The sequence below is a fragment of the Schistocerca cancellata genome, chromosome 4 (genome assembly GCF_023864275.1).
Source record: "Schistocerca cancellata isolate TAMUIC-IGC-003103 chromosome 4, iqSchCanc2.1, whole genome shotgun sequence".
NCBI lineage: Eukaryota > Metazoa > Arthropoda > Insecta > Orthoptera > Acrididae > Schistocerca > Schistocerca cancellata.
Window position 1 is genome coordinate 147,879,061 of NC_064629.1, and position 25,315 is coordinate 147,904,375.

The following is a 25,315-nucleotide window of genomic DNA, read 5'->3' on the forward strand; positions in this document are numbered from 1 at the left end:
GGAGAGCGGTTTGCCGACCACGCGGCCCTCCATATCCGCATCCAGTGACGCCCTCGGCTGAGGATGACACGGTGGTCGGTCGGCACCGTTGGGCCTTCCGAGGCCTGTTCGGATGGAGTGTAGATGTATCCTCGAACACCGTTCCACGCCTTTTGCTGGCAGTGCCCAGTTCAGCCGCACGTCAATGGCAGAATCAGAACCTCAGCTTGCAGTAGCACCGTCTCCATATCTTCTCACCGCCACTGCCCAAAGTGTTGCGGGGGATTTCGATTTAATTCGTTCCTCAGTGATATTACTGTGGTAATAAAACTTTTAGTCTTTAATGGGAAAAAACGCTGTGGATAACGGTCTGACACACAGCTTTAACATTTTAGCTACGGTCGCAGATTCGAATCCTGCCTCGGACATGGATGTGTGTGATGTCCTTAGGTTAGTTAGGTTTAAGTAGTTCTAAGTTCTAGGGGACTGATGACCTCAGATGTTAAGTCCCATAGTGCTCAGAGCCATTTGAACCATTTTTTTTGACTTTTTACAAATATTCAACAGCCAGTAATCTATATTTCTCTCTTGAATTCAGGCACATTATAACAAGTCGCACAACAGAAAATTTCTCAGCTTAATGTACACAAAACGTTTGTGGCAATTGTTGCACCGACTGAGTACTTCAAAACGCTGTATGCTTACTGACAGCAGCGCACGTCAGGGTCACTACGAACCACGTTAGATCGGCACTCCAATAGCAGGGACGAAGAGCAGATTGGCAAATATTTGGTCAGGAGGAAGTAGTTCAGCCTTTTCAGGAGCGAGAGCTCTTGTCAGGTAAGAGAAACCGTGAAGATGGCTTCAGATAAGCGCAGGCTACGTAATAGCGGCCCAGCGTTACGGAGCGTAAAGGAAACACTGGCGTGGCTCGGCTAGCTGGGCGTGGACTGGGGTACTAGGCAGCCACTACGTACAGGAATGAACGCAAGGGCTACTGCTGCGACTAGACAGCTGTGAAGCAGTGACTTTGTCAAGCACAAAACGCATGTAGCAAGGCCACACCATCTGTCTAGATCAGTCCTCACCATCGAGGAAGAGTGAGTAATAAAATTATTCCTTTACTTCTGATCACGTGACGCAATACTGACCCTACGACTTATCTTAGAAGATAGATTAAGGAAAGGCAAACCTACATTTCTAGCATTTGTGGACTTAGAAACAGCTCTTGACAATGTTGACTGAAATACTCTGTTTCAAATTCTGAAGGTGGCAGGGGTAAAATACAGGGAGCGACAGGCTATTTACAATTTGTACAGAAACCAGATGGCAGTTATAAGAGTCGAGGGGCACGAAAGGGAAGCAGTGGTTGGGAAGGGAGTGAGACAGGGTTGTAGCCTCTCCCCGATGTTATTCAATCTGTATATTGAGCGGACATTAAAGGAAACAAAAGAAAAATTCGGAGTAGGTATTAAAAACCATGGAGAAGAAATAAAAACTTTGAGGTTCACCGATGACATTGTAATTCTGTCAGAGACAGCAAAGGACTTGGAAGAGCAGTTGAACGGAATGGAGCTGGCCGGAGTGGCCGAGCGGTTCTAGGCGCTATAGTCTGGAACCGTCTGCCTCGGGCATGGATGTGTGTGATGTCCTTAGGTTAGTTAGGTTTAAGTAGTTCTAAGTTCCAGGGGACTGATGACCTCAGAAGTTAAGTCCCATAGTGCTCAGAGCCATTTGAACCATTTTTGAACGGAATGGACAGTGTCTTGAAAGGAGGATATAAGATGAACATCAACAAAAGCAAAACGAGGATAATGGAATGTTGTCGAATTAAGTCGGGTGGTGCTGAGGGAATTAGATTAGGAAATGAGACACTTAAAGTAGTAAAGGAATTTTGCTATTTGGGGAGCAAAATAACTGATGATGGTCGAAGTAGAGAGGATATAAAATGTAGACTGGCAATGGCAAGGAAAGTGTTTCCGAAGAAGAGAAATTTGTTAACATCGAGTATAGACTTAAGTGTCAGGAAGTCGTTTCTGAAAGTATTTGTGTGGAGTGTAGCCATATATGGAAGTGAAACATGGACGATAAATAGTTTAGACAAGAAGAGAATAGAAGCTTTCGAAATGTGGTGCTACAGAAGAATGTTGAAGATTAGATGGGTAGATCACATAACTAATGAGGAGGTACTGAATAGAATTGGGGAGAAGAGAAGTTTGTGGCACAACTTGACTAGAAGAAGGTATCGGTTGGTAGGACATGTTCTGAGGCATCAAGGGATCACCAATTTAATATTGGAGGGCAGCGTAGAGGGTAAAAATCGTAGAGGGAGACCAAGAGATGAATACACTAAACAGATTCAGAAGGATGCAGAAGGATGCAGTAGGTACTGGGAGATGAAGAAGCTTGCACAGGATAGGGTAGCATGGAGAGCTGCATTAAACCAGTCTCAGGACTGAAGACCACAACGACAACAACAATTCTGATCACGGAGGCGAACTCCAAATAAAATTCCGAGTAAACAGATAACTAACTCATACCAATCGATTAATTAATTATCAATTCGTAAACTTAATTACTGAATTGACACTACTAAATTTTCCTAAGTCCAAAGATACTATCGAGGTATTACCTACATTGAGGGCCATCGCTGGGAGAGTTAAGGACAAATTTAACACTCACCGTTTAATTAATGTAGAAAACGCCCAATATGGGGAAATCTAGCTTTGTCTTCTGGCCGTTATAGTCGTTGAAGCCACACAGTGGCGGAGGCACGCACAGTTCTCTCGCGTTCTGAGAATTCGCGCCAGTTCTGGTCTTCTGGCCGTTATTTCGAATAGTCGTTGAAGCCACGCGGTAGCGGAGGCAAGCACAGTTCTCTCGTGTTCTGAGAATTCGCGCCAGTTCTGGCCATCTCTGCTACGTAGGCTACAAGGACCCATTCGTGTACCGCGGAAGTGCTCTGTATCTCATCGAGCGAGTCTTTAAATAACCTGGGGATCAGCTCGACAGCCCATTCCGTTGCAGTTTCTAGAGGTATCAAGTCGCGAGATTCATTGTACGGCAGTTATCGCCGTTTACTGCCTAGTGCTTCCAATTCCCTTTTTAACAGCCTAGGCTAGTCGTCCCCGGATCACTCGTGATAGAGTTACTAAGCACATCGCAATTACACGTTATTTCATTAATGCACTCTCTCTGGACACTGTCTATTATGAAGACGGTTTTGTTGTGTAAACTTGTGTACTTTCAACTTGTCGTACAGCAAGTCTATTGCTAGTCAGCAGCTACATTCTGTACGTGATAATTTGTGGAGGGCTACCTCTCATTGATGTGATCACTTTTGAATATATTTTTCTCCAGATTATCCCGACTTTTATTGTCGGTAGCTTCCCTACTGCTCCTTTTTTAAAAATTAGTTCCTTACTAGACGATAAAACACGTGCTGTAAGAAACGAAGTCCGACACCTGAGACAAAAGATCCGCCTATGAGTGATCTGCAAGGAAACGATGTTAATCGATGGTTCTTTACTAACCTGCTGCAGTTACATCCACCGACACACAAAGACTACCTAGTGATTGGCAACTATCAGGGTACAAGCACCAGCAACTTACAATTAACTTTGGTGTTACTCGACTGACTGGTCCATATTTCCATATCTATAATTATAGACGTACACGATGTCAGATGGGCAGATCGAATAACTAATGAAGGTCAGATGGGCAGATCGAATAACTAATGAAGAAGTTTTTTTTTTTGTCATCAGTCTACTGACTGGTTTGATGCGGCCCGCCACGAATTCCTTTCCTGTGCTAACCTCTTCATCTCAGAGTAGCACTTGCAACCTACGTCCTCAATTATTTGCTTGACGTATTCCAATCTCTGTCTTCCTCTACAGTTTTTGCCCTCTACAGCTCCCTCTAGTACCATGGAAGTCTTTCCCTCATGTCTTGGCAGATGTCCTATCATCCTGTCCCTAGGTGAACCGAATTAGGGTGAAATAAATTTGCGGTACAATTCGGTTAAAAGAAGAGATCGGTTGATAGGGCTGATCATGAGGCATCAAGGAACCGTCAGTTTGGTAATGGGGGAAGTGTGTGTGTGTATGTGTGGAGGGGGCGGAGGGGGGGGGGGGCGTTAAATTTATGGTAGAGGGAGACCAAGGCAAGGCTCCAGCACAGTAAGCTGGTTCAGATGGATTTAGAGTGTGGCAGTTATGAATACATGAATAGACTTGCTCAGGATAGACTAGCGTCATAGACCACAGCAACGACGATGACGACGAAGTCAGGGTGAAGACTTGTCGGCCTGGTACAGAGACAGCCTTGATGTTATTGAAATTTTTGTTTTTGTGTAGGTATCATTTGCGAAGTGACGTTCGTCATTGTCAGTTTGATCTGCGAAATGTTATGGTAATTACCACTTTCTTAAAGTTCTAGTATGTAATGCATTTTTTAATGTCGTGTGACGAGGGCCTCCCGCCGGGTAGACCCCTCGCCTGGTGCAAGTCTTTCGATTTGACGCCACTTCGGCGACTTGCGCGTCGATGGGGATGAAATGATGATGATTAGGACAACACAACACCCAGTCCCTGAGTGGAGAAAATCTCCGACCCAGCCGGGAATCGAACCCGGGCCCTTAGGATTGACAGTCTGCCGCGCTGACCACTCAGCTACCGGGGGCGGACATGTAATGCATTAAAATAGATAAAGTGAAACATCGTATCGTTGCGTTTTGGATGATTTATCGGCAAAGGAAATTCTTATGTAGTGGTGAAGGTGTATGAGGACAGAAGTTTGGTTATGTGCCGCCGTTACTTCACGCTAACTTCATTATGATTATAAACTTAGTATTTGGGGTCCGCCTCTGCGACTAAATAAAGAGTCTTAGCTCATCTACCATATACGTTTCGCTTCTTTTATTTACGAACCGTCAACTGTGGAGATTGTGTGTCGTCCGACTGTCACATGTGTGACTCGGTGGAACTGTATTTTGTCGTTCTATACAGTCCAGTATTTTTAAAAAGAACATTTTCGCCATGGACTGCACTATTAGTTATATTTTCACAACTGCAATTTCGACTTTTAAGTCATTTTCAAGTGGCTAAGGTGCTGAAAACACAGTAGCGTTAAGATTAGTAAAATAAGTAGAACGGATGTTACATACCGATGGTGAATGTGACGAGTGCTCATATGAGCCGTATAAATTCACATTCTTTTCAATTATTTTGTTGATGTTGACAACTGCTGTGTTTTCAACACATTCACTTAAGAATGACTTAAAAATCGGAACGGCAATAGAGGCGAATATAACAAATAATGCACTCCATCGTGAAAATGTCGTTTAAAAATTCAGCGAGGATGCGAAACTAAAACAAAAAAAATGTGTAAAGTAATACACTACGTCCTGTCATTTCAAAATTTCCATTTCACGTTGTAATTGTTCATTTGTAGCGCAATCTCAAGTACGGGAAATCAGTGAGGTTCTTGGGCCTTGTACATGATGAGAAACGTATAGTTGCCACACCTGCGTGATCTGAAGGTAAGTTGCCAAAAAGTCAAACACATTTCAAAGATACACCGCGGTGTTCTAGGGCTTCGTTGAGTTGCCGTTGTATTACGATTGCGTTCTATGCCAGGTAACAATGACATTAGGGAAAGGAAAGGTTAGTATATAACTTTCCGTCGACAACGTGGTCAATAGAGTCAGTGCACAATGTCGTACAGGACAACCCACAAGGAAACAAATCGGCTGTGTTCTCTTCAAAGGAACTATCTCGGTATTCGTCTTACATGATTTAGGGAAACCATGGTAAACCTAATTCTCACTGGACGGATATTTGAACTGTTCTCTGGTAGTTCAACGTCTTAGCCATTGCACCATTTTACTCGATCAGTGAATAATACGGGCATCAGTTTAGTTAAAAGACTTTTAGGCCTGACTAGCCCATTGAAGAGGCTGTGGATCAACCATACAACTAGCCATACGACGACAGCTGCTCGTGGTGCCAAATGTAGGCAAGCGCGGTGTACACACACACTGCCATCTGCTTCAGTTTTACTGTTCGCTCAGACCTAGGTGCATGTGAGCCGACCGCCCACGAGATATACGAATGTATGGAGTCCGAGCAAAGTCAGATGTGATTCAAATTACGCTGTCCTGGTACAGGATCGGAATAATTCTGATTTTGGTTATTTAGAAGACCATTGCTGATTTTAGATTTGATTGTGTGTAGAAAGTCCTCTCGTCCATCTTTTTAAAATCGAAATTCATAAAGTCTTAAGTAAGAAACACAATTTTAATTTAATGTCCACTAATGGGCTCAAATACACTCCTGGAAATGGAAAAAAGAACACATTGACACCGGTGTGTCAGACCCACCATACTTGCTCCAGACACTGCGAGAGGGCTGTACAAGCAATGATCACACGCACGGCACAGCGGACACACCAGGAACCGCGGTGTTGGCCGTCGAATGGCGCTAGCTGCGCAGCATTTGTGCACCGCCGCCGTCAGTGTCAGCCAGTTTGCCGTGGCATACGGAGCTCCATCGCAGTCTTTAACACTGGTAGCATGCCGCGACAGCGTGGACGTGAACCGTATGTGCAGTTGACGGACTTTGAGCGAGGGCGTATAGTGGGCATGCGGGAGGCCGGGTGGACGTACCGCCGAATTGCTCAACACGTGGGGCGTGAGGTCTCCACAGTACATCGATGTTGTCGCCAGTGGTCGGCGGAAGGTGCACGTGCCCGTCGACCTGGGACCGGACCGCAGCGACGCACGGATGCACGCCAAGACCGTAGGATCCTACGCAGTGCCGTAGGGGACCGCACCGCCACTTCCCAGCAAATTAGGGACACTGTTGCTCCTGGGGTATCGGCGAGGACCATTCGCAACTGTCTCCATGAAGCTGGGCTACGGTCCCGCACACCGTTAGGCCGTCTTCCGCTCACGCCCCAACATCGTGCAGCCCGCCTCCAGTGGTGTCGCGACAGGCGTGAATGGAGGGACGAATGGAGACGTGTCGTCTTCAGCGATGAGAGTCGCTTCTGCCTTGGTGCCAATGATGGTCGTATGCGTGTTTGGCGCCGTGCAGGTGAGCGCCACAATCAGGACTGCATACGACCGAGGCAGACAGGGCCAACACCCGGCTTCATGGTGTGGGGAGCGATCTCCTACACTGGCCGTACACCACTGGTGATCGTCGAGGGGACACTGAATAGTGCACGGTACATCCAAACCGTCATCGAACCCATCGTTCTACCATTCCTAGACCGGCAAGGGAACTTGCTGTTCCAACAGGACAATGCACGTCCGCATGTATCCCGTGCCACCCAACGTGCTCTAGAAGGTGTAAGTCAACTACCCTGGCCAGCAAGATCTCCGGATCTGTCCCCCATTGAGCATGTTTGGGACTGGATGAAGCGTCGTCTCACGCGGTCTGCACGTCCAGCACGAACGCTGGTCCAACTGAGGCGCCAGGTGGAAATGGCATGGCAAGCCGTTCCACAGGACTACATCCAGCATCTCTACGATCGTCTCCATGGGAGAATAGCAGCCGGCATTGCTGCGAAAGGTGGATATACACTGTACTAGTGCCGACATTGTGCATGCTCTGTTGCCTATGTCTATGTGCCTGTGGTTCTGTCAGTGTGATCATGTGATGTATCTGACCCCAGGAATGTGTCAATAAAGTTTCCCCTTCCTGGGACAATGAATTCACGGTGTTCTTATTTCAATTTCCAGGAGTGTAAAATGACACAGTTAGCTGCAACATCATTTTCCCTGTTTTTCTCCTACGTAAATGATAAAATACTTTTCGCGGTTCTGAGGGCATATGATCATGTGCAAACAACCCTCATGAGTCAATTACCTGTGCACTTTCCATGCCATTCAGCAACTGCTCTCAAGGGATGAATCGTTCCAGAACATTCAAATGGCTCTGAGCACTATGGGACTTAACATCTGAGGTCATCAGTCCCCTAGAACTTAGAACTACTTAAAGCTAACTAACCTAAGGACATCACACACATCCATGCCCGAGGCAGGATTCGAACCTGCGACAGTAGCAGTCGCGTAGTTCCGGACTGAAGGGCCTAGAACTGCTCGGCCACAGCGGCCGGCACCCTTGTTTTAAAGAGAGGGCAAGGTGTCGTATCAAGCCATGGAAGCATGTAGCTCAAACTGTGTAATTCGCTGCGCTAGACCTCTACAAGCTACGGAATCGCTGTTGAGAAAATGTGTCATGCGTCAGGTGTGACTGAGGTAGTTGATAGATAGCTGTGGCGTGTGAAGCCGTATACGCGTCTCTCTCTCTCTCTCTCTCTCTCTCTCTCTCTCTCTCTCTGTGTGTGTGTGTGTGTGTGTGTGTGTGTGTGCGTGTAACCAGATCAGTATCATGAAGGTACTCTTCCCAAACAGTATGTGGTACTTCTGATATAGCACACTCAATACGTCCAATTTTGAATAATATTACTTTTAATTGCTGGCAATGTATCATTCCCTACCTTGTTACTGTGGAAGTTTGCGCATATCGAGTTCTTGTTACATTATAGTTTTCATTTTTAAAACTAGTAGTCTGAAAGTCAAACAGGTACGAAAAAACAGTTTTAACACCTCCAGTCGACCAGTACTCGTTTGGCTATAATATATGACTCTACTGTCAACTGGTAGAGATCCCGTAACTACGTCTTGCCAACAAATAAGAGCAATGATTAGGGTGGATTCCACCGTCGAAACAAAATGTTCACGCTTTGCAACTGTTGGAATCTATCTTGATAGATCGCTTTGTGAGGAACAAGTATGGGCTGTATGGTCACCAAACAGCACCAAAGTGTCTACAACCACTTAGACTTGAATGACTATATGTAACACAATGACTGCTTCGTAAATGATGAAAGAAGAAAGTATCTATGAACTGTGCTTCGGGGAACAGACAAAAATTTAGTAGGTATGAAGAAGGCAAAATACACTGCCAAAAAAAGTGGAGAATCGAGAAAGGGAGGTGAACACCAAAAGAAAGTTCACAGGTTGAGAGGTTATGTGCTGTCATTTCATTGCTTACAAAATCGAGTCCAATTTACAAAAGTATGAGAGCCCTTATCAATTTGGCGGTGCACCTGGTCTGGGCGGGATGCATGTGATGATTCGGTTGAGAAGGCTGTCACAAAGGGTCATATCACCTCCTGAGACAAGCTGGCCTATAACTGTTGTTTCTGGCCCTTTATATGATGGATACTAGCACTCGTACAGAATTGACGTCCGAGCTGATCCACACATGTTCTCTCTGAAACAGATCTGAGGATCTTTCTGGCCATGGGAGTACATGAACATCACACAGACAGTTGACAGAGACACGTAGTGTGCACAAGCATTGTTCTACTGAAAAATAATACCACCATACTGTCCCACGAGATGAACATGGGACGGAGTTGACATCCGAGGTGGTCCACACATGTTCTCTCCGCAATAGATATGGGGGTCTTTCTGGCCATGGGAGTACATTAGCATCACGCAGAAAGTTGACAGAGACACGTAGTGAGAACGAGCATTGTCCTGCTGAAAAATTACACCGCTATACTGTCGAATGATGTTTAACACTTGGGGACGCAGGATGTCCGTGATGTACTTTTGTGCCGTCGGAATTCCCTGAATCACTACCAGCTGTGACCCAAAATCATACACGATAGCTCCAACACGACGGCGCCAGGAGTAACACCACAGTGTTTCTCCAAAAAGGTGTAAGAGGGACCTGTCCCAAGGTCGCGGCCATTCTGGCCGACTATGGTCATTCGGGATAACACAGAACCGAGATTCATCGCTGAAGAGAATGGGATGCCATTCATCAGCAGTCCATGTTTCCCAGTCACGGCACAACTCCAATCCAACTGTTTGTGTTATAGTCTTAACGGCAGACTACGCATGAGACAATAATTCTCAATTTCGATTGCTGCTAGTCTCCAACAAATGGTGCGGTATGACACAGAATATTGCAGGGAGTGCGTTACTTGTTCCCGGATGGCAGGCGCGGATGTGAAGGGATTTTGAAGTGATTGGGGCACAGTAGGGCGACCATCCATTGTGGTGGTCAGAGGTGATTGGCCAGAAACTTGACGACGAGAACACGTGCGCTCACGTTCCCATGCATTCGAACACTGGCCTACTGCCACATCCGAATGCCAGTCAAATCTGGATATTGCACGATTCGACCAGGGGGCCAGTTGGAGATCCACAATGAGGCTCCTTTCAAACACTCTAAGATGCTGACGACACTGTCTCACACTAGTGCAAAGCATCTCTGTGACCTTCATAGTGATCACTCAACATGTGACGCTGTTCACGTCCATTACATATCTTACACGGCGTGGTAACAACAGTTAACACAAACAACACCAATACATTCTGGTGGCCGTTCTATCACCGATAATGGCAACTCTAATCATTCACATAGCCGGCTGTGTTGTGTATGCGTGCGAAGTTACAGTGACATCTGACCCCGTCTTCTGGATGCTTCACTTTTTCTGCCAGGCAGTGTACGAGGGTTGAATGAAAAGTAATGCCTCCACCTTCGTTAATTGGGTTTGGATGGGAATGTTTTAATAAACCAAACGCAGAAATAATCCTTAGAATGTGATCTTTAATTACCAATATTCACTTTTACACATGATCACCAGTCAATTGGATACATTTGTACCAACTATGAACAAGTTTTCTGAAGCCGTCACAGAAGAAGGCGACACTCTGTTTCCGCAACCACAGTCTCACAGTTCATTCAACGTCTTCATCAGAAGCATACTGATATGCCCACAGATCGTCTTTCATTATCGGGAACAGATGGAAGTCAGACGGTGCCAAACCTGGACTGTATAGAGGATGCTGTACAGTGGTGAGATTCAGTCTCTGAAGTAAGGAGTCAGCATCTGGGGTAACCATCGTGCACAGATCTTTCAATAGCCAAGCAAAGCAAAAATGTGTCCCACACGTTCTTGTGTGCTTGCAATTTCTCTCTGAGTGATACGACGATCGTCCTGAATCAATATGTCAACATTTTGCTTGTGAAACTCGGTGGTTGCTGTCACAGGACGTCCAACTCTGTTTGTCACGCAGGTCAGATGTTCCCGCCTCAACATCTTTAAACTCACTCGCCCAACGACGCAAAGTACTTACATCAACACAATCGCCATAAACTGCTTTCATTCTCTGATGAATCTCCTTTGGGATGACATCTTCTGCTGTCAAGAATTCAATGACTGCACGTTGTTTAAATCGCATTGACCGACCGTCTGAACAAGGTTCCATACTTTACACTGTAACAACACAACCGTTAAATGCTAAGGTTTACCGCCAACTAGAACTGTAGAGAAGAGGCTACGGAACAAGCCAGTACCTGCAGCATACCAATGCTGCCAACTGTTGAAGAGTTACGAAGGTGGAGGCATTATTTTTCAGTCAACCCTCGTACAAGCAAATTTCAAACAGGACAAGGCAGCCAGTAGAGAGGAGGCCAGAGAATTACTGAAACGGAAATAGGAACATGAAATAATATTCTAAACTAAACAAGACTATTCTGAAACATATTCTTGCGGCGATTCATAAGTTAAGGTGAAAGATGGCACGTAACTAAGAGCAGAGAAAAGATCTACATCATATCTTCGTTTTGTAGATAACACTATTGTGTATTTTTGTGTATTGAACCGGGGACCTAGAAACGACGGGGGAGAGGCTTCGTCCTGCCGTAGCCCTCAGTGGTACACAACCCCAAAACAGGCCACAGCAGTCCACCCACCCCACCGCCGCCCCATACCGAACACAGGGTTGCAGATAACACTATACATCTTGCCACTAGAGAAAAAAATGGCTTCACCAACAAACGGAGGAACTTAATAGGCCGAGGTATAAAATAGGCTTAGAAGTAAATTCTAATAAGACCAAAATACTGTATAGTCATCACATCGAAAACAAGTTAGTACGAATTAACAATGAAGTACCGGAGCAGTTGAGTTTTTGTATTGAGGACAATAACTGGATGGACAGAAAACGAAATAATCTGAAGTGTTGTAACGACGTGGAGTGCTATTAGTGAACTAAACAATGATTTCATAACCAACCAGCGTTGTTGTTGTTGTGGTTTTCAGTCCTGAGACTGGTTTGATGCAGCTCTCCATGCTAATCTATCCTGTGCAAGCTCCTTCATCTCCCAGTACCTACTGCAACCTACATCCTTCTGAATCTGCTTAGTGCATTCATCTCTTGGTCTCCTTCTACGATTTTTACCCTCCACACTGCCCTCCAATGCTAAATTTGTGATCCCTTGATGCCTCAGGACATGTCCTACCAACCGATCCCTTCTTCTAGTCAAGGTGTGCCACAAACTTCTCTTCTCCCCAATCCTATCTAATACCTCCTCATTAGTTACGTGATCTACCCACCTAATCTTCAACATTCTTCTGTAGCACCACATTTCGAAAGCTTCTATTCTCTTCTTGTCCAAACTATTTATTGTCCATGTTTCACTTCCACACATGGCTACACTCCATACAAATACATTCAGAATCGACTTCCTGACACTTAAATCTATATTCGATGTCAACAAATTTCTCTTCTTCAGAAACGCTTTCCTTGCCATTGCCAGTCTACATTTGATATCTTTTCTACTTCGACCATCATCAGTTATTTTGCTCCCCAAATAGTAAAACTCCTTTACTACTTTAAGTGTCTCATTTCCTAATCTAATTCCCTCAGCATCACCCGACTTAATTCGACTACATTCCATTATCCTCGTTTTGCTTTTGTTGATGTTCATCTTATATCCTCTTCTCAAGACACTGTCCATTCCGTTCAACTGCTCTTCCAAGTCCTTTGCTGTCTCTGACAGAATTACAATGTCATCGGCGAACTCAAAGTTTTTATTTCTTCTCCCTGGATTTTAATACCTACTCCAATTTTTTCTTTTGTTTCCTTTACTGCTTGCTCCATGTACAGATTGAATAACATCGGGGAGAGGCCACAACCCTGCCTCACTCCCTTCCCAACCACTGCTTGCCTTTCATGCCCCTCGACTCTTATAACTGCCATCTGGTTTCTGTACAAATTGTAAATAGCCTTTCGCTCCCTGTATTTTACCCCTGCCACCTTTAGAATTTGAAAGAGAGTATTCCAGTCAACATTGTCAAAAGCTTTCTCTAAGTCTACAAATGCTATGTTTGCCTTTCCTTAATCTTCCTTCTAAGATAAATCGTAAGGTCAGTATTGTCTCACGTGTTCCAACATTTCTACGGAATCCAAACTGATCTTCCCCGAGGTCGGCTTCTACCAGTTTTTCCATTCGTCTGTAAAGAATTCGCTTCAGTATTTTACCGCTGTGACTTATTAAACTGATAGTTCGGTAATTTTAACATCTGTCAACACCTGCTTTCTTTGGGATTGGAATTATTATATTCTTCTTGGAGTCTGAGGGTATTTCGCCTGTCTCGTACATCTTGCTCACCAGATGGTAGAGTTTTGTCAGGACTGGCTCTCCCAAGGCCGTCAGTAGTTCTAATGGAATGTTGTCTACTCCCGGGGCCTTGTTTCGACTAGGGTCTTTCAGTGCTCTGTCAAACTCTTCACGCAGTATCGTATCTCCCATTTCATCTTCATCTACATCCTCTTCCATTTCCATAATATTGTCCTCAAGTACATCGCCCTTGTCTAGACCCTCTATATACTCCTTCCACCTTTCTGCTTTCCGCTCTTTGCTTAGAACTGGGTTTCCATCTGAGCTCTTGATATTCGTACAAGTGGCTCTCTTTTCTCCAAAGGTCTCTTTAATTTTCCTGTGAGCTGTATCTATCTTACCCCTAGTGAGATAAGCCTCTACATCCTTAAATTTGTCCTCTAGCCATGCCTGCTTAGCCATTTTGCACTTCATGTCAATCTCATTTTTGAGAAGTTTGTATTCCTTTTTGCCTGCTTCATTTACTGCATTTTTGTAATTTCTCCTTTCCTCAATTAAATTCAATATTTCTTCTGTTACCCAAGGATTTCTACTAGCCCTCGTCTTTTTACCTACTTGATCCTCTGCCGCCTCCACTACTTCATCCCTCAGAGCTACCCATTCGTCTTCTACTGTATTTCTTTCCCCCATTCCTGTCAATTGTTCCCTTATGCTCTCCTTGAAACTCTGTACAACCTCGGGTTCTTTCAGTTTATCCAGGTCCCATCTCCTTAAAATCCCACCTTTTTGCAGTTTCTTCAGTTTTAATCTACAGTTCATAACCAATAGATTGAGGTCAGAGTCCACATCTGCCCCTGGAAATGTCCTACAATTTAAAACCTGGTTCGTAAATCTCTGTCTTACCATTATATAATCTATCTGATACCTTTTAGTATCTCCAGGATTCTTCCATGTATACAGCCTTTTATGATTCTTGAACCAAGTGTTAGCTATGATTAAGTTATGCTCTGTGCAGAATTCTACCAGACGGTTTACTCTTTCATTTCTTAGCCCCAATCCATATTCACCTACTATGTTTCCTTCTCTAACTTTTCCTACTGTCGAATTCCAGTCACCCATGACTATTAACTTTTCGTCTCCCTTCACTACCTGAATAATTTCTTTTATCTCATCATACATTTCTTCAATTTCTTCATCTGCAGAGGTAGTTGGCATATAAACTTGTACTACTGTAGTAGGCATGGGTTTCGTGTCTATCTTGGCCACTATAATACGTTCACTATGCTGTTTGTAGTAGCTTACCCGCACTCCTATTTTTTTTATTCATTATTAAACCTACTCCTGCATTACCCCTATTTGATTTTGTATTTATAACCCTGTATTCACCTGACCAGAAGTCTTGTTCCTCCTGCCACCGAACTTCACTAATTCCCACTATATCTAACTTTAACCTATCCATTTCCCTTTTTAAATTTTCTAACCTACCTGCCCGATTAAGGGATCTGACATTCCACGCTCCGATCCGTAGAATGCCAGTTTTCTTTCTCCTGATAATGACGTCCTCCTGAGTAGTCCCCGCCCGGAGATCCGAATGGGGGACTATTTTACCTCCGGAATATTTTACCCAAGAGGACGCCATCATCATTTAACCATACAATAAAGCTGCATGCCCTCGGGAAAAATTACGGCTGTAGTTTCCCCTTGCTTTCAGCCGTTCGCAGTACCACAACAGCAAGGTCGTTTTGGTTAATGTTACAAGGCCAGATCAGCCAATCATCCAGACTGTCGCCCCTGCAACTACTGAAAAGGCTGCTGCCCCTCTTCAGGAACCACACGTTTGTCTGGCCTCTCAACAGATACCCCTCCGTTGTGGTTGCACCTACGGTACGGCTATCTGTATCATTGAGGCACGCAAGCCTCCCCACCAACGGCAAGGTTCATGGTTCATGGGGGGGGGGGGGGGGGGACCAACCAGCGTATTGGTTTGAAATCGAATGCCTACAACCATTAAATCATTATGTGTTACACGATTTGGACTTACGTCAGGGGAATATGGAATTTCAATGTGAAAAATATTTTTAAAAACCAAAAAGAGAAATAAATGATCGGAACTGTAGCAGCGATAAGAAGGTAAATAAATGGACTAGAGAAGAAACCGGAATAAACGACATAATAACTACTGTAATGAAAATGGAGTTGGACAGAGCATCTAACGAATCAACAAAAATATTGTACAAGAGCTAATAAAAAGTTAGTGTCTTTGACACAAAAACCAAACACCCTGTTCTCTAGGCCCAATGAACAATTTCATGAACACTGGAAGGGTGCTGCTTTCTGTGCTGTGGCCTTAACAAAGGATCTCGTGGCGGGCTTCCGTTTCCACATTCCGTAGAATAAACGCCTCAATGTTCTTCTTGGAAACGCATCAGATGCTTCCTTCTTGCGACTCTGAAGCCACGTTATCTAATCCGGTTCTTTGGGACAGCTCTCAGGCATTCGTCGCTGGTCGCGAAGCAGCGGTTGTAGATCACAAAGGCTTCAGCTGAGCGTTCCCGGTACTCACGCGATACCGTGCTTCCAAGAACTAGAACTGTCCGCGCGGCTACAGAGATAGAACGTCCCCATACGTGTGGCATCCACTGCCACCTCAGTTCCAAGTACTGACGAGAGGAAAAATCGTTGGCCTGGCACTGTTAGAATGTGTTCCCTTCCTCTAAAATTCAGTTATTCTAGGACTTAACCTGCTTGTAGGGCATTTCACTTTGTTCAACAAAGTGCAATTCTGAAAGGTGTACAAATAGCCGACTAAGGCTATCATAACCTGTTAAAAGCACTCAGTAAGTTTTCCTGCGGCAAATTTCTTTACATTTCGAAATAAATGAGTCTGAGGGTGACAAATGTGATGAATAGGTTGGATTTTTCAACAATTTCCACGCAGTTGTTTTACCCTTTGTAAGGTAATAAAAATATAAGTAATTCACTTGGCATCACAGAAAAAGCTGACAATAATCTTTCCAAAAGACTAAAGCTAGTTTACCGTCTCCAGTAGCCCAGCACTGGCTTGCACCTACTGACTTCAACATGTGAGTTGACAACGCATGAACAATTGTTCATCAAACGTCGCCCACGGCATCTGAAGATGGCCACTGTAGGCCGAAACCGGTTGTGATTGCATCATTAAAAAAGTGTCTGTTTCGTTTCTTGCATGAAATAGTAGACCCCCGTGTGTACCACAGTAGCAAATAGTTGTACAAAATCAGTTGAACTGTTTTCAGAGCGGGCAAAAGTTGGCGAGCATTTATTTTTCACCTGTGATTTTGATCAGCATTCAGCAAATACGGCAACGATCTTTCACAAAACTGCATTTTAGTTCATCTTTCATGTGAAACATCTTAGTCTTTCTTCTGATATGCCTAAGACATAACCTTCGATCGTCGATAGTTCAACACTACAATGTGTTCTTTCTCGCCACCATAATGTGATCTTTCTCGATGTTTTCACCAGTGGTTACAACTTTTGGCTGCCCTTCAACTGGCTCATCTTCTTGATAACCGCAGCAATATTTCAGCAGCCATTTCTTCAAACGATAATTAATTGAAACCCTCAGCTACCGACAAGTGTTGTTGATATACCTCGATGGGGACAGCTGAAAATGTGTGTCCCGACCTGGACTCGAACCCGGGATCTCCTGCTTACATGGCAGACGCTCTATCCATGTGAGCCACCGAGGACACAGATAAGTCGCGCTACTGCAGGGACTTATCCCTTGCACGCTTCCCGTGAGACCCACATTCCCAACTGTCCACAATCTACATACGTAATGTATCTAATAGGTATTTGCCCATCCACTCATCACTCGCGCACACTAAGGTGACGACTCCCGTAAGAGTTCGGGCAACCTGTGCGTATTCGCACAGACGAAGGTCAATGGCTGGGTAGCCTTTAACTATATATATATATGAAGATAGTAATTGTTCTCGAAAGAACAGATACCATTGATGACCGTGCAGCTTCTCTAGAATAAATGATAATTGAAACACTCAGCTGCCAAAAGGTGTTGTTGATATACCTCGATGGGGAAAGCTGAAACGTTGAAAGTGAAGGAGGGGAATCAGTACGCATCATCATAAGCTGTAAATGAATTTACGTTAATGATAAAAATAAATTTTGATTGAAATCGACGCTAATTCCGCATAAGATCGAAAAAATTTTACGCACCTCTCGTTGGTTTACGTCCTCATACCGTAAGTATCATTCTGTGTGTTCGTGGAGTATTTATAGACAATTTAGTGTCGCCTAAGATTAGAAGCGACATACTAATTTGGTGATGCCAATCCTCCGTCAATGTTTTTATCCTTTCGTAAGAAAGATGTAGTTGTAAGCGTAGTAAGTGAATTAGAAAATGAAGGCAGCCTGTAGCATCCTACCTGAGTGTGGTTAATTGCGAAAAATTCATGTTAAGTGTGATCAATGAAAGGTTCTTGCTTAGTACGAGGGCATGCTGAAAAGTAATGCCTCCGACTCTTTTACGTGCAAACAATTACAGTTTATTTGAATTAAATGAACGTTATTAACGTTCTACATCTTTAGTCTTCATGTCTACATATTTGCAACCCTCTACCACTACATGGCTCCGAATTGTAGTGTGTAACGTAGCTATGTCTGCAACAGAACCAGCGTGCTGTAATCGAGTTTCGAATTCGAAGAGTTTGTTCACGTATGCAGCATTCTCTCCTTCAGCGTGACAATACCAGATACACATGCGCGCTGCAATATCTGCACCTATCCGACGCCTTGGGTTCACTTCACGGATCATCTTCCATACAATCCCGCCTTGGCGCTATCCGATTTTCATCTGTTTCAAATCTTAAAGAACTTACAGGACTTCACTTTGATAGAGCAAGCAGAGGTGATGTTGTGGCTCCGTCAACAAAGTCAAACATTCGACAGTGACGGTATCAACAAACTGTTCTCTCGTTGGGAGAAATGTGTTCATGGCCAAGGTGCCTGTTGAGAACTGAACATGTAGCCATGAAGAATACAGGTGTAGAATGTTAATAACGTTTGTTTTATTCAAAAATCTTTAAAGAGTTTTCACATAATAAATTGGGAGGCGTTACTTTTCAGCATGCCTTCATACGTTGGTTACTTATCTCTCCACGTGTAATACAAGCGTCAGTAATTTATTAGTTTAGTTCATAATGGCTGTGCTTCTTTCTGGAGTTTCTTTTTAGTTCGGAAGGGAACATGAGCAGAAAGATGTTCGACTAAGAAACATGAAATATTTTAAGTTTGGAATAAGCTGGAATAATTCTCAAATAAGAGTAGGTGGAAAACTTCTAAAATTTCAGGTTCAGCTTGCGCCGCAAATGATTGCCAGGGTGTTTCTAAGCTCACAGGGAAAAATGTGTCACCACTTTAAAAGAGCATACTGGCCACTTTGGAGCTTTTTGGATTGCGCAGAACTACACTAATGCTCATAAATTAAGGATAATGCTGATACATGGTGAAACAACACTCTGGTGGGCAGTTTGCGGGTTTAAATCACCTCAGGGTATGACCATGCGGTGCATTTGACCTGCGGTTGTCGCACGGTGGCGCTAGCAGCAGTCCACATACGCAGAGGTGTGTTGGTGCATGTCAGAGTACGGTGCAGCGAGTAAGTGTGCAGACGTTTTTAAACGTGCTAATGGTGACTGTGTATTGATAATGGCTCAAAGAATACATAATGATAACGTTATGAGGGGTAGAATACCAGGGCGCCTGGAGACTAGTCAAACACAGAAGGTCGTAGCACGGGCCCTCCGTGTGCCACGAAGGTTATGGCAACGATTCCAGCAGACAGGAAACGTGTCCAGGCGCTACAGTACGGGACGTCCACAGTGTACAACACCACAAGAAGACCGATATCTCACCATCAGTGCCCGCAGACGGCCACGGAGTACTGCAGGTAGCCTCGCTCGGAACCTTACCGCAGCCACTGGAACAGTTGTCTCCAGACACACAGTCTACAGACGACTGAACAGACATGGTTTATTCGCCCCGAGACCTGCTAGGTGCATTCCACTGACCCCTGGTGACAGGAGAGCCCGTAAAGCCTGGTGTCAAGAACACAGTACATGGTCATTGGAACAGTGGTCCCAGGTTATGTTCACAGACGAGTCGAGGTATAGTCCAAACAGTGATTCTCGCCGGGTTTTGATCTGGTGTGAACCAGGAACCAGATACCAACCCCTTAATGTCCTTGAAAGGGACCTGTATGGAGGTCGTGGTTTGATGGTGTGGGGTGGGATTATGATTGGTGCACGTACACCCCTGCATGTCTTTGACAGAGGAACTGTAACGGGCCAGGTGTATCGGGACATCATTTTGCACCAGCATGTCCGCCTTTTCAGGGGTGCAGTGGGTCCCACCTTCCTCCTGATGGATGATAACGCACGGCCCCACCGAGCTGCCATCGTGGATGAGTACCTTGAAACAGAAGATATCAGGTGAATGGAGTGGCCTGCCTGTTCTCCAGACCTGAACCCCATCGAGCACGTCTGGGATGCTCTCGGTCGACGTATCGCTGCACGACTTCAAACCCCTACGGCACTTCAGGAGTTCCGACAGGCACTGGTGCAAGAATGGGAGGCTATACCCCTGCAGCTGTTCGACCACCTGATACACAGTATGCCAACCCGTTCTGCGGCCTGTGTACGTGTGCATGGTGATCATATCCCGCATTGATGTCAAGGTACATGCGCAGGAAACGTGGCATTTTGTAGCACATATGTTTCGGAGCGGTTTTCTCAACTTATCACCAATACCGTGGAATTAAAGATCTGTGTCGTGTGTGTTCCCTATGCTATTAGCGCCAATTTTGTGTAGTGTCACGTTGTGTGGCACCACATTCTGAAATTATCCTTAATTTATGAGCATGAGTGTAGTACTATGGGGTCGCGTGACCCTCCACCGCTAAGTCATGGCAGTGAAGCGGTGTGTATGTGCCAGCTGGTTGTATGGAATCGTTACAAAACATGGGTTGACGTGGACACTTGACATTACGGAATAGGAGCTATTGCGTTTTCACAGGTCCAAGACCACACCCTGAATGAAGTTGCCAGATTCATTGGAATATCAACGCGTACTGTCCAACGTGTCTATAAAGCTTTGTGTCCCATTGGTAGACATGTACATTACATGTGGCGACCAAAATGTTTCCGTTCGGAGGCCGTATAGTCCAGACTCCATACCCCAATCAGGCAAAATCGCCTTGAGCACTGAGGCAATCATCCAATCGACGCCCCAGGTTGAGGATACCCGTCTGGTAAAACAACGTGTCCTGCTTCTGAAGCAGTCCGTGCTGCCTGCTGCAAACCCCCGTTCAACGGGAATCGTCGACCCTTTTTTAAGGGATCGAAGAGCTGATAATCGCACGGAGAGAGATCAAGACTACAGGGCGGATGCTCGAGTGTCTCCAACTTCATTTGGCGTGACTTCTGCGTTACATTTGCTATATGAGGGCGTGCGTTTTCATGAAGCAGCAGTACATCTTGTCGCTGGTTTCAACAGGCGTGCTGCTCCAAACACATTTTTCATTCCCCGATGGATATCTTCCAATGTTTGTCCTTCGGCAGCTAAGAAAAGAAAAACAGCACGTTGGTCCTGTTTGGACGCATTTGGTAATAACGTCGCCGTAGTTCAGGTTTCCAAATTTATCGCACGCATGTCGGAAGACACTAATGCCACAGTAATCCCTTGCGTACGTATCGGTGGTTATACACTCGCATCTGAGGCGCGGTACGTTGCATATACGCCGTAGCAGTGCCCTTGAACTGAAACTTTTTGGTCGCCTTATATAATGGTATAACAACAGGGGTCGGGAAAGACAGGATTCGGAGACGAGTGTCACGCTTTGTCCATTGAGAATTAGAAATCTGTCCAGAACTACTGCTGCCGGTGAATGCAGATCCATCTAAATCATTTTACAAGCGAACATGGCGAAGTTAACCACAGGTAGCGGAAAACAGGGAGCGGGCCACTGCTCACAGAGGCTCATAACGGATTCAGGTCTTCAAAGCACCAAACAATATAGGTGTTGTTGTATGTTGTATGTTAACCGGGAGCCTAGAAACGACGGAGAGGCTCCGTCCCCGCCGCAGCCGCAGTGGTCCACAACCCCACGACGACTACCGCAGTCCACTACACCCCTCCGCCGCCCCACACCGAACCCAGGGTTATTGTGCGGTTCGGCCCCCGGTGGACCCCCCAGGGAACGTCTCACACCAGACGAGTGTAACCCCTATGTTTGCGTGGTAGAGTAATGGTGGTCTACGCGTACGTGGAGAACTTGTTTGCGCAGCAGTCGCCGACATAGTGTAGCTGAGGCGGAATAAGGGGAACCAGCCCGCATTCGCCTAGGCAGATGGAAAACCGCCTAAAAACCATCCACAGACTGGACGGCTCACCGGACCTCGACACAAGTCCGCTCGGCGGATTCGTGCCGGGGACCAGGCGCTCCTTCCCACACCGGAAAGCCGTGCGTCAGAACGCTCGGCTAACTGGGCGGGCCAAACAATATAGATACTGGAAAGTAGGTGGCTGGAAACGTGTAGCGTGGACCGACAAGTGGCGTTGTTGGCTATTTTCACGTAATGAAAGGCATCATGTACACCGACGGCCAAACGAGACATTTGAACCTTAATGTATAGACGGTATAGTTCAGGCGACAGTTGGTTCTATGATGTGTTGGTGTATTTCTCGTACCCTAACTTGGGCTGACTGATCTAGGACGTTTTGTTTCAACATTCTCTAGAGATGAAGTGTTTCCTCTACATCTTTATGATGAATGCGCTGTGGAGGACACGCCCATCTTAGAAGATGATAACAGCCGTGTTCAGAGCTGCACGCTTAAGTTCCTGGTTTGACGAACACTCAGGTACCCTATGGCTCGTCGAATGACCAGCTAAATCAGCAAATGAAACGCAGCAATCAGCATCCTCCTAATCTGGTGGCTATGCCGGTTATGATCGTCAATGAACGGCTCAGCTGTATGTGGCTTACCTGAAGAAATGCTTGGATTTTCTTCCTCGCTGAATCGAGGCCATTATTACGCTAGAGCTAGTATTACAGGGTATTAGCGTGATGTCTACTAGGGTGATTTATTTTTTTTTCGTTGTGATTCTGCCTATCGTGGCCTCAATATTAATATCCTAAGCTTCTTACTTTCAATGGCTGAACAGGTACATGACGCTCCAATTTACGTATCATGTCTGTGGCACTATCTCCACGATTTCGCGATAGTACAAAACGAGCCGCGCTTCTTTGAACTTTCTCGATGTCATCCGTCAGTCTCACCTGATGCGGATCCCACACCGCACAGCAATACTCCAGAACAAGGCGTGGTGTAAGCAGTCTCTTTAGTAGACCTGTTGCATCTTCTAAGTGTTCTGCCAATGAATCGCAGTCTTTGGTTTGCTCTACTCACAATATTATCTATGTGATCGTTCCAATTTAGGTTATTTGTAATTGTAATCCCTAAGTATTTCGCTGAATTTACAGCCTTCAGATTTGTGTGACTTATTGCGTAATCGATATTTAGCTGATTTCTTTTAGTACTCATGTGAATAACTTCACACTTTTCTTTGTTCAGGGTCAATTGCCACTTTTCGCACCACACAGATATCCTATTTAAATCATTTTGCAAGTCGTTTTGATCATCCGATGACTTTATAAGACGGTAAATGACAGAATCATCTGCAAACAATCTAAGACGGCTACTGAGATTGTCTCCTATGTCGTTAATATAAATCAGGAGCAATAGAGGGCCCGTAACACTTCCTTGGGGAACGCCGGATATTACTTCTGTTTTACTCGATGACTTTTCGTCTATTGCTACGAACTGTGACCTTTCTGACAGGAAATCACGAATCCAGTCGCACAACTGAGGTGACACTCCGTAGGCACGCAGTTTGGTTAGAAGACGCTTGTGAGGAACGGTGTCGAAAGTCTTCTAATCTAAAAATATGGAATCAACTTGACAACCCCTGTCGATAGCTCTCATTACTTCGTGAGTATAAAGATCTAGTTGTGTTTCACAAGAACGATATTTTCTGAACCCGTGCTGTCTATGTGTCAATAAATCGTTTTCCTCGAGGTACTTCATAATGTTCGAATACAGTATATGCTCCAAAACCTTACTGCAAATCGACGTTAGTGATATAGGCCTGTAATTCAGGATGGTATGCCGCCGCTGTACAGAGCGTCTACAGACACGTTCTCGCTGGACATCGAGGCTGAATTCGAAGTGGGTCTCATCACTGAAGACAATTCTACTCCAGTCAATGAGATTCCAGGCCGAAGACGTATCTGGAGATGCCCCGGACAGCGCTGGGATAACAACCTGACTGTTGCCCGCCATACAGCCCGACAACGAAGAGTGACGGTCTGGGATGACACTTCTTTTCATAGCAGGACCCTTTTGGTTGTCACCCTTAGAGCGTAGCGGTACGTCGACGATATCGTACGCCCCGTTTTGTTGCCCTTCATGCCACGCCATCTTGGCCTTACATTTCAGCAAGATAATGGCCGCCCGCACACAACGATGGTTTCTACTGTTTGTCTTCACGCTTCTCAAACTGTAACCTGGCCAGTAAGGTCGTCAGATCTCTCTCCAATTGAGAAAGTTAGTAGCATTATGGGTAGGATCATCCAACAAGCTCGGGATTTTGACGATGTGACGCGTCAAATGGACAGAATTAGGCACGAAATGCCTCAGGAGGGCACCCAACAACTTAATCAATCAGTATCAAGCCGAATAACGGCTTGCATAAGGGCCATAGGTGGACCAATGCGCCGGCCGGTGTGGCGGAGCGGTTCTAGGCGCTTCAGTCTGGAACCACGCGACCGCTACGGTCGCAGGTTCGAATCCTGCCTCGGGTATGGATGTGTGATGTCCTTAGGTTAGTTAGGTTTAAGTAGTTCTAAGTTCAAGGGGACCGATGACCTCAGATATTAAGTCCCATAGTGCTCAGAGCCATTTGAACTTTTTTTTTTTGGACCAATGCGTTACTGACTCGCTCAATTTGTTAATACCTTTCTCTTGAAAAAAAAAACACACACAATTTTCTGAAATTGTCATCATTTGTTTGTCTGTACATATACATCTCATCTACCGATTACTATTCAATTCGTATAATTCCTTCGTGGTGCGTCTTTTTTTTTTTGTCTTAGAGTGTAATTACTGTCTCGCAATAAATTATTATCACATTTTCACTCAGCATACGGATGAATTGCGATTACATTATTTTAAGTGCTTGTTGCTCTAGCGTGGAAGCGGGACGTTATGGTATATCACTTTTTATTACAATCCGTACATACTTGGTCGGCATTACAAGCACACATTCTAATAGAAAACAGAAACACCCTATATAATGAGTTAGATCCTTCGAATTCTGAAGCTGGGAGAGATCATTTTAAACGCAGCCACTCTGCTATAGGATTTGCAAGTAATAACAAATGCGTATCTTCGAGGAGAAAAAAGGTGAACATAATTACCAAGCGCAAACAATCACAGGAATACTTTACTACTAGGAAGCCACATCACTCTTGAATGCAAATGCAGCATTCCGTGGACGTTGATCGTTTTCTTCTCATTGCCCTAAATGGCATGCTGCATCATGATCGCGAATTAGTAAAATTTACAAGTTTACTTGTTTATCCGTCGTTAATTACTATTCGTTCCGTATTCCCGAACGGCACTGGTCGAAACTAATGAGGATGTGTTTCACATCTTTCGAGGCTGGAGTAGATCACTGACGCTACGAACTCATCATATTTTTTCTTACTCACGTATGTAACAGCCACGTCGCTAATTATTTTTCAATGAAGCCTTCTGTGCATGGCCACCAGTCTAAAATCTA

At 45.0% G+C, this 25,315-nt stretch overlaps 1 protein-coding gene across 1 annotated transcript in view; it reads right to left on the minus strand.

Moving 5' to 3' along the window:
* The window catches only part of LOC126183738 (cuticlin-5), a 319,107-nt gene that overhangs the window by 95,260 nt on the left and 198,532 nt on the right, over positions 1-25,315 (minus strand). The gene's annotated exons all lie outside the window — the stretch shown is intronic.